A 7892-nucleotide genomic window follows, 5' to 3' on the forward strand; every position below is an offset into this window, starting at 1 on the left:
TCACCCTTGACAATGGCTACATCCCATCCTCTCAGTGAAAATGGTCCAAATGTTCTGTCACAGCACGGCTAATCATCTGTCGGTTCTCAACCAGGTTGGAGTAGAATCCATTGATTCTTTTGCAATTTTCATCACGCCCAGCCTTCAGGAGTTTGAAGCTCGTCACAGTCATTCAATACCGGAATCCTACTCGGAATACCACAGACAAGGTTAGACTTTCCGGATTCCCAGGATCCTACTCGGAATACCACAGACAAGGTTAGACTTTTCGGATTCCCATGAATGCCGCCATCTATCTAGCTTATACCACGAAGATTCTGTTGGGAAATCTAAGAGATATGCGCCCGGCCTAAGGTAGAACGGAAGTGGTTGTCAGTCACGCGCGTTCATAGGTGAGAATGATGATGAGTGTCACGGATCATCACATTCATCAAAGTGTTGTGCAACGTATATCTTGGAATAAGTATAAAAGAGAATTGAATAGAAAGTAATAGTAATTGTATTGAAACTTGAGGTACAGCAGAGCTCCACACCCTTAATCTATGGTGTACAGAAACTCCACTGTTGAAATACATAAGTGAAAGGTTCAGGCTTGGCCGAATGGCCAGCCCCCTGAATGATCAAAAGACCGAATGGTCAAAAGACGTCTAATACGATAGTTAAATGTCCTATATATACTAGACTATCTACTAGGGTTTACAGAAGTAAGTAATTGATGCATAAATCCACTTCTGGGGCCCACTTGGTGTATGTTTGGGCTAAGCTTGATCTATCCACGAGATGAGGCTTTTATTGGAGTTGAACGCCGAGTTATAGCGTGTTTTGGGCGTTCAACTCCGGGTCGTGACGTGTTTCTGGCGTTTGACTCCAGACAGCAGCATGTACTTGGCCTTGAGCGCCACTTTACGTCATCAATTTTCGAATAAAGTATGGACTATTATATATTGCTGGAAAGCTCTAGATGTCTACTTTCCAACGCCATTAAAAGCGCGCCATTTGGAGTTCTGTAGCTCCAGAAAATCTATTTCGAGTGCAGGGAGGTCAGATTCCAACAGCATTAGCAGTCCTTTGTTAGCCTCCTTCTCAGAGTTTTGCTCAGGTCCCTCAATTTCAGCCAGAAATTACCTAAAATCACAGAAAAACACATAAACTCATAGTAAAGTCCAGAAATGTGAATTTAGCATAAAAACTAATGAAAACATCCCTAAAAGTAGCTTGACTTACTAAAAACTACCTAAAAACAGTGCCAAAAAGCGTATAAATTATCCACTCATCAGGCTGAAAAAGGACTGCTGATGCTGTTGGATTCTGATCTCCCTGCACTCGGAATAGATTTTCGAAAGCTACAGGAGTCCAATTGGTGCGCTCTCAATTGGGATGGAAAGTAGACATCCAGGGCTTTCCAGCAATATATAATGGTCCATACTTTGTGCGAAGATAGACGACGTAAACTGGCGTTCAACGCTAGTTCCATGTTGTAGTCTGGCGTTCAGCGCTAGAAACACGTCACGAACCAGAGTTGAACGCCAAAAACACGTTACAACTTGGCGTTCAACTCCAGAAATAGCCCAGGCACGTGAGAAGCTTAAGTCTCAGCCCCAGCACACACCAAGTGAGCCCCAGCACACACCAAGTGGGCCCCAGAAGTGGATTTCTGCACTATCCATCTTAGTTTACTCATATTCTGTAAACCTAGGTTACTAGTTTAGTATTTAAACAACTTTTAGAGAATTATTTTGTATCTCATGACATTTTTAGATCTGAAACTTGTACCTTTTGGCAGCATGAGTCTCTAAACCCCATTGTTGGGGGTGAGGAGCTCTGCAGCGTCTCGATGAATTAATGCAATTATTTCTGTTTTCCATTCAAACATGCTTGTTTCTATCTAAGATATTCATTCGCGCTTCACTATGAAGAAGGTGATGATCCATGACACATCACGTTCCTCAATCCATGAACGTGTGCCTGACAACCACCTCTGTTCTACATCAGATTGAATGAGTATCTCTTAGATCTCTTAATCAGAATCTTCGTGGTATAAGCTAGAATTGATGGCGGCATTTATGAGAATCTGGAAAGTCTAAACCTTGTCTGTGGTATTCCGAGTAGGATTCAAGGATTGAATGACTGTGACGAGCTTCAAACTCGCGATTGTTGGGCGTGATGACAAACGCAAAAGGATCAATGGATCCTATTCCAACATGATTGAGAACCCACAGATGATTAGTCGTGCTGTGACAGATGGACCATTTTCACTGAGAGGATGAGAAGTAGCCATTGACAACTGTGACACCCTACATACAGCTTGCCATGGAAGGAACTTTGCACTTTTGCATGTAAGAAAGTATTATGTTGCAGGAATTCAAAGGACAAAGCATCTCCAAAACTCCAACATATTCTCCATTAATAAGTAACAATTATTTATTTTATGCTCTTTCATTTTTCGTAATTCAAATTGATAATTATAATTGATATCCTGACTAAGAATTACAAGATAACCATAGCTTGCTTCAAGCCAACAATCTCCGTGGGATTTGACCCTTACTCACGTAAGGTATTACTTGGACGACCCAGTGCACTTGCTGGTTAGTTGTGCGGATTGCAAAAGTGTGATTGCAATTTTGTGCATCAGGTATTCCGAGTAGGATTCCGGGATTGAATGAATGTGACGAGCTTCAAACTCGCGACTGTTGGGCGTGATGACAAATGCAAAAGAATCAAGGGATTCTATTCCAACATGATCGAGAACCGACAGATGATTAGACGTGCCGTGACAGAGCATTTGGACCTTTTTCACTGAGAGGATGGGATGTAGCCATTGACAACGGTGATTCCCTACATACAGCTTGCCATGGAAAGGAGTAAGAAGGATTGGATGAAGGCAGTAGGAAAGCAGAGAATCAGAAGGAACACAGCATCTTCATACGCCTATCTGAAATTCCCATTGATGATCTACATAAGTATTTCTATCTTTATTTTCAGTTTATTTATTATTATTATTCGAAAACTCCATAACCATATATTATCCGCCTGACTGAGATTTACAAGATGAACATAGCTTGCTTCAGACCAACAATCTCCGTGGGATCGACCCTTACTCACGTAAGGTTTATTACTTGGATGACCCAGTGCACTTGCTGGTTAGTTGTGCGGAGTTGTGACAAAGTGTGATTCACGTGTGAGAGCTACCAAATCATTGGAGCCATTGTTGATGATCACAATTTCGTGCACCACCATTATTCCATGTATACATGCATTTATATGATTGAGGCCATCATTTGATTTAGCTCACATACCCAAATAGCCTACCTTTCATCAACCATTGTTAGCCAATTTTGAGCCTAATTAATCCCTTTTGTTCTTAATTGTAGCACATCACTACCCTTAAGCAAAAAACAACAAATGTCCTTAATTTGGATCTTTGATTAGCTTAGGCTAGTGAGGGTGTGTATCATTTGGGTATGGGAAACTTGGGACATTAGTTGAGATAAAAGTATAATTTTTATTTTTATTGAAATTTTTGGGAATTAGGTACATATTCATGCACTATATGTAAAACCATATGCATTGATACGTTTGTATATACTTTAGAAAAAAAATGATAAAGAATATATATATATATATATATATAGAGAGAGAGAGAGAGAGAAAGAGAGAGAGAGAGAGAGAGAGAAAAAAAATGCAATAAAAAGGGGACAAAAATGCCCCAAAGTAAACTAATAATAACAATGCATATGGAATGTGAATTAAAGAGATTGCATGAGTATGTGAAAAAGTGAGAATCATGGGTAGCTAGGTTGTGTATTAGAATTGTATAGGTTGTTATATGTGTTAGGTGAGAGCTTAGGCCAATCAAAGATGCAAATTTTAAGCTCACTTAGCCATATATGCATTCCTACCTTCACCTTAACCCCATTACAACCTATGAATGAAGCCCTCATGATGAATGTATGCATGCATTGAATAATTGTTGATTATTAGATGAAAAACAAATCATGGAAAGCACGATTAGAGCGGATACACTTCCGGTGAGGGTTTGATGCTCAATTCCTTGTTCCCAGCTTTCATGAGCTTTTCTTCTTGCAAGTCTACTTGTACTTTATTTTGATATTCAAAGTGGTAGGATTCATGAATCATCATAATACTTAGCCCTACATGTGCATATGTGTTCTTGGGGATTTATTTATTTTTAACCAAGTAGGTAGAGGCATTTTTCATTTAGTTGCATTCATATAGATAGGTGCATATAGTTTATTTGCATTGAATAAATGTTCATACCTCTTTTCTTGTCCTTCTTTATTCTTAGCATGAGGACATGCTTGGTTTAAGTGTGGGGAGGGTTGATAAATTCCAATTTGTGGTTTATCTTGTGTTTAATTTGGGGGATTTTATCAACTTTTCTCACATTTATTCAATGAAATAGCATGATTTTGTAATTCTCCTTAAAGTTGTGCTTAAGTGTGAAAACATGCTTTTTAGGCCTTAAAATAGCTAAATTTAATTCACTTTAATTCCATTCGATGCCTTGATATATTTGTTAAGTGATTTCAGGTTTAGAAGGCAAAGATTGCATTGAAGGAATGAAGGAAAAGCATGCAAAGTGGGAGAACTCATGAAGAAATGAAGGAACCGCAAAGCTATCAATCCTGACCTCTTTGTACTAAATCGATCATAACTTGAGCTACAGAAGTTCAAATGAGACGATTCTAGTTGCGTTGGAAAGCTAACATGTGGGGCTTCAAAATGATATAAACTTTATCATAATTTCTTGGTATTTAAGGATGTGTACACATGCATCACACATATGTGTGAAAAGCTGCACGTGACTCACTAAAGGTAACTCGTGGCCAGCGATTTCTGAAGCATTTTAGGCCCAATCCAACTCATTTCTGATGCTATTGAACCTAAGGGTTGAAGGGGGATGAACCAAGTAGTCATAGTTAAGTTTTTGCATCATGTTGTTGGTAGAATTCTAGAGAGAAAAGCTCTCCCTTCTCTCTAGAATTAGGGTAGTTTAGGTCTAATTTTCTTAATCCAATTTTCAATTCTTGTTTTGATTTAGTCTTCCCTTTTAATTTCTTGTTATTACATCTTTGCTCTTCTAGCTTTACCTTGTTATTTCTCATTTTGTTCTCTTTTATGTTGATTAACCATTGTTGGATCTTGATTCCTTCTAATGCAATTTTATGTTTTCATGTCTTCTTTTATGTTTATCTTCATTGCTATTGTTGATTTCTTGCTTATGATAGTTATTGGTTTTGGTAATTCTTGCTATTGTTTATCTTCAAAATGTTTTCCCTAGTTTTTGAGTAGTTTTCTTTACACTTGGCCTAGGCTAACAGAATTTAGTGTCCTTGTGTCATTGGGTCTCAATGAATTGGTGATTTGAGAACCCTATGTGGTCAGTTTGATACTCATTGACACTAACCCACTACTAAGCTAATTGGTAGGTAGGTTAGGACTTATGGGTTGATGTTGATCAAGCCTATTTGACGTACTTCAAGCTTAGGAGTAGATATCACGTACTTAAAAGCTTTTGGAAGTAGACGAAATGGGTTGGTCTCTCATAATTATCAATGTATGGTTTGTAGACAAGGATGGTGATCTCAAATTACCTATGTCTAGACAAGAGATTTTTTCATTATTTTATTAGTTCTTGTTATTTACTTTCTTGCTTTTATATTTCCTTGCCAATTATAAATCAAACCCCCCTTGTTCTTCATAGTTAATAATTGACCATTTCATTGCAATTCCTTGTGAGACGACCCGTAGTTTAAATACTTCAGTTAATTCTTATTTGGGGTTTGTACTTGTGACAACCAATCTTTTAAATTTGATTTGAGTATTGTTAGTTGGTTGGGAACTATACTATCAACGGAATTATTTTGTGTGAAATTTCTAACCATACGAAAATACTTTCTTGTTATTGTGTTCTTCTTTGTATTGCTTGGTATACCCTCATGTCCCTGGTTTTGGATTTAATAAGTGTTAAACTGTTAAAAAAGCAATTTGATAACAATCTCTTAATTATGGCAAGAATGGATATATTCAGTCATATATAATATATTATCAAGAACACAAAATTGATAATTGATATGCTAATGAAAAAATAGAGAAGCCTAATTAATATGATTGGATCTTAACTATTTATAATTAGGTAATTTATTAGCTAATCTAATTTATATTTTTAATTGTAATTAGTTCAACTGGTTCAACCTGTGATTCGCCGATTAAATAAGTAATTCAACCTAGTCATTTGACCGTTTTAATTTTTCGGTTCGATTATAATAATTATGCCCTAATTTTTTATTATTATTGGCCTCTAGAAAATTGAATCTAGCATTAGCATATATCATAATTTTTTAATTGAAGCATATGTTTTACTTTTAGTCTATTTGTTGGTGAGTTTTCTTTGAACCATTTTTTTTCTATTGTCTAAAATCTAATCTGGCACCCATGAGAGATGGTTATATGAGAGGGGGAGCCTCTCATTCTCATGAGCCGAGAGATACATATAGGATGTGGAATAAAGGGAAAATGCTGCATAAATATGAAAAAAATAGAAAATTGGGAGAAGGAGAAGGGTTTTCTGGGATGATGGCTATCGTCCAAAAGGTAGAAGAGTGGATGAAGGTAAGGGATGAACGTCAAAAGGAAGTCACCATTGACGACGACCCTCTAGTGACTCCTATGTAAATTACAGAACTTAATAAAGGTATGAATGAAAGCATATCCTTTGCGTCCATTGTCAAATTAGGAGCAAATCCAAAGGGGACTGAGAGTGAGAAGATGGATACTGAGGGGGAGAGGCAAGCCTCTAATGAGGATGATGAGGTCTAGGAAGTTAGAGTGGAAAAAGGCCCAAATGGGTTGTGCAACCTGGTTATTAGTGAAAAAGTGAAGAGAGAGTTATGCAAGAAGTGGTGGGACATGCTCATTGTTAAGCTGCTAGCCAAAAAATCTCTTTAATTGCTTTGAAGAGGAGATCAGAAAGTATGTGAAAAAAGATGGACACTGTAGATGTCATTGACCTGGAAAATAATTTTTTTCCTGGTCAGATTCTATAATAATGAGGACTTGGATTTTGCTTTGATAGAGGGGCCATGGAAAGTTCTCAACCATTATTTAACTATTAGATTTTGACAACCAGAGTTTAATCTTTACTAAGCTACCATAGATAATGTAGCTGTCTGGATTAGATTAACGAGTTTGTCAATTGAGTATTATAACAAGAAAATATAACTAAAATAACCAGAGAAAAATTTGCCAGAGTTTGTGTGGAGCTTAATCTGGAGAGCTCTTTGGTTGCACAATACCAAATCAATGGCATCGCTTATGGAGTTGATATAAAGTATTCACCAGGTTTGTTTTCATTGTGGTAGAATGGGTCATTAAAAGGGAGATTGTCCAAAAATAAAAGTCGGTACAAAAGAAGGAGAAGCATAAAACCATAGTGGGAGTATATAGGTAAGAGATGAGGGCAACTGGGGAATAAAAGAAAAAATAAGGGCAAATCTGTCATATTAAAAAATGATAAAAATTTTGGGCCCTAGATGCTGGTTCAAAGGGGTACACGTGGAAAAGAAACCTGTAAAAGAGGGGGAAGGTACGAGCTATGGTGGTGCGAATGGTAAAGAAAAAGGGAAAGAAGGTGAGAACGTGGAAAGGAAGAATCTTTCGGATTTTGCTATTTTGATGAACGACAATAATAGTGGAAAGAATGGTACAAATGCTAAGGTGGGAGGAGATCTAGCAGCTTCTAGAAACATAAACATTGCTAAAAAATTACAAAGGACACCCAAACCAATAGATAAAAACCCAAGATCCCAACCCGTACCTATAAAGCAAGCTAATCAAAAATGCCAAAGACCTAAACTAAATATCACCCAACC

The sequence above is a fragment of the Arachis duranensis genome, chromosome 9, assembly GCF_000817695.3.
Source record: "Arachis duranensis cultivar V14167 chromosome 9, aradu.V14167.gnm2.J7QH, whole genome shotgun sequence".
NCBI lineage: Eukaryota > Viridiplantae > Streptophyta > Magnoliopsida > Fabales > Fabaceae > Arachis > Arachis duranensis.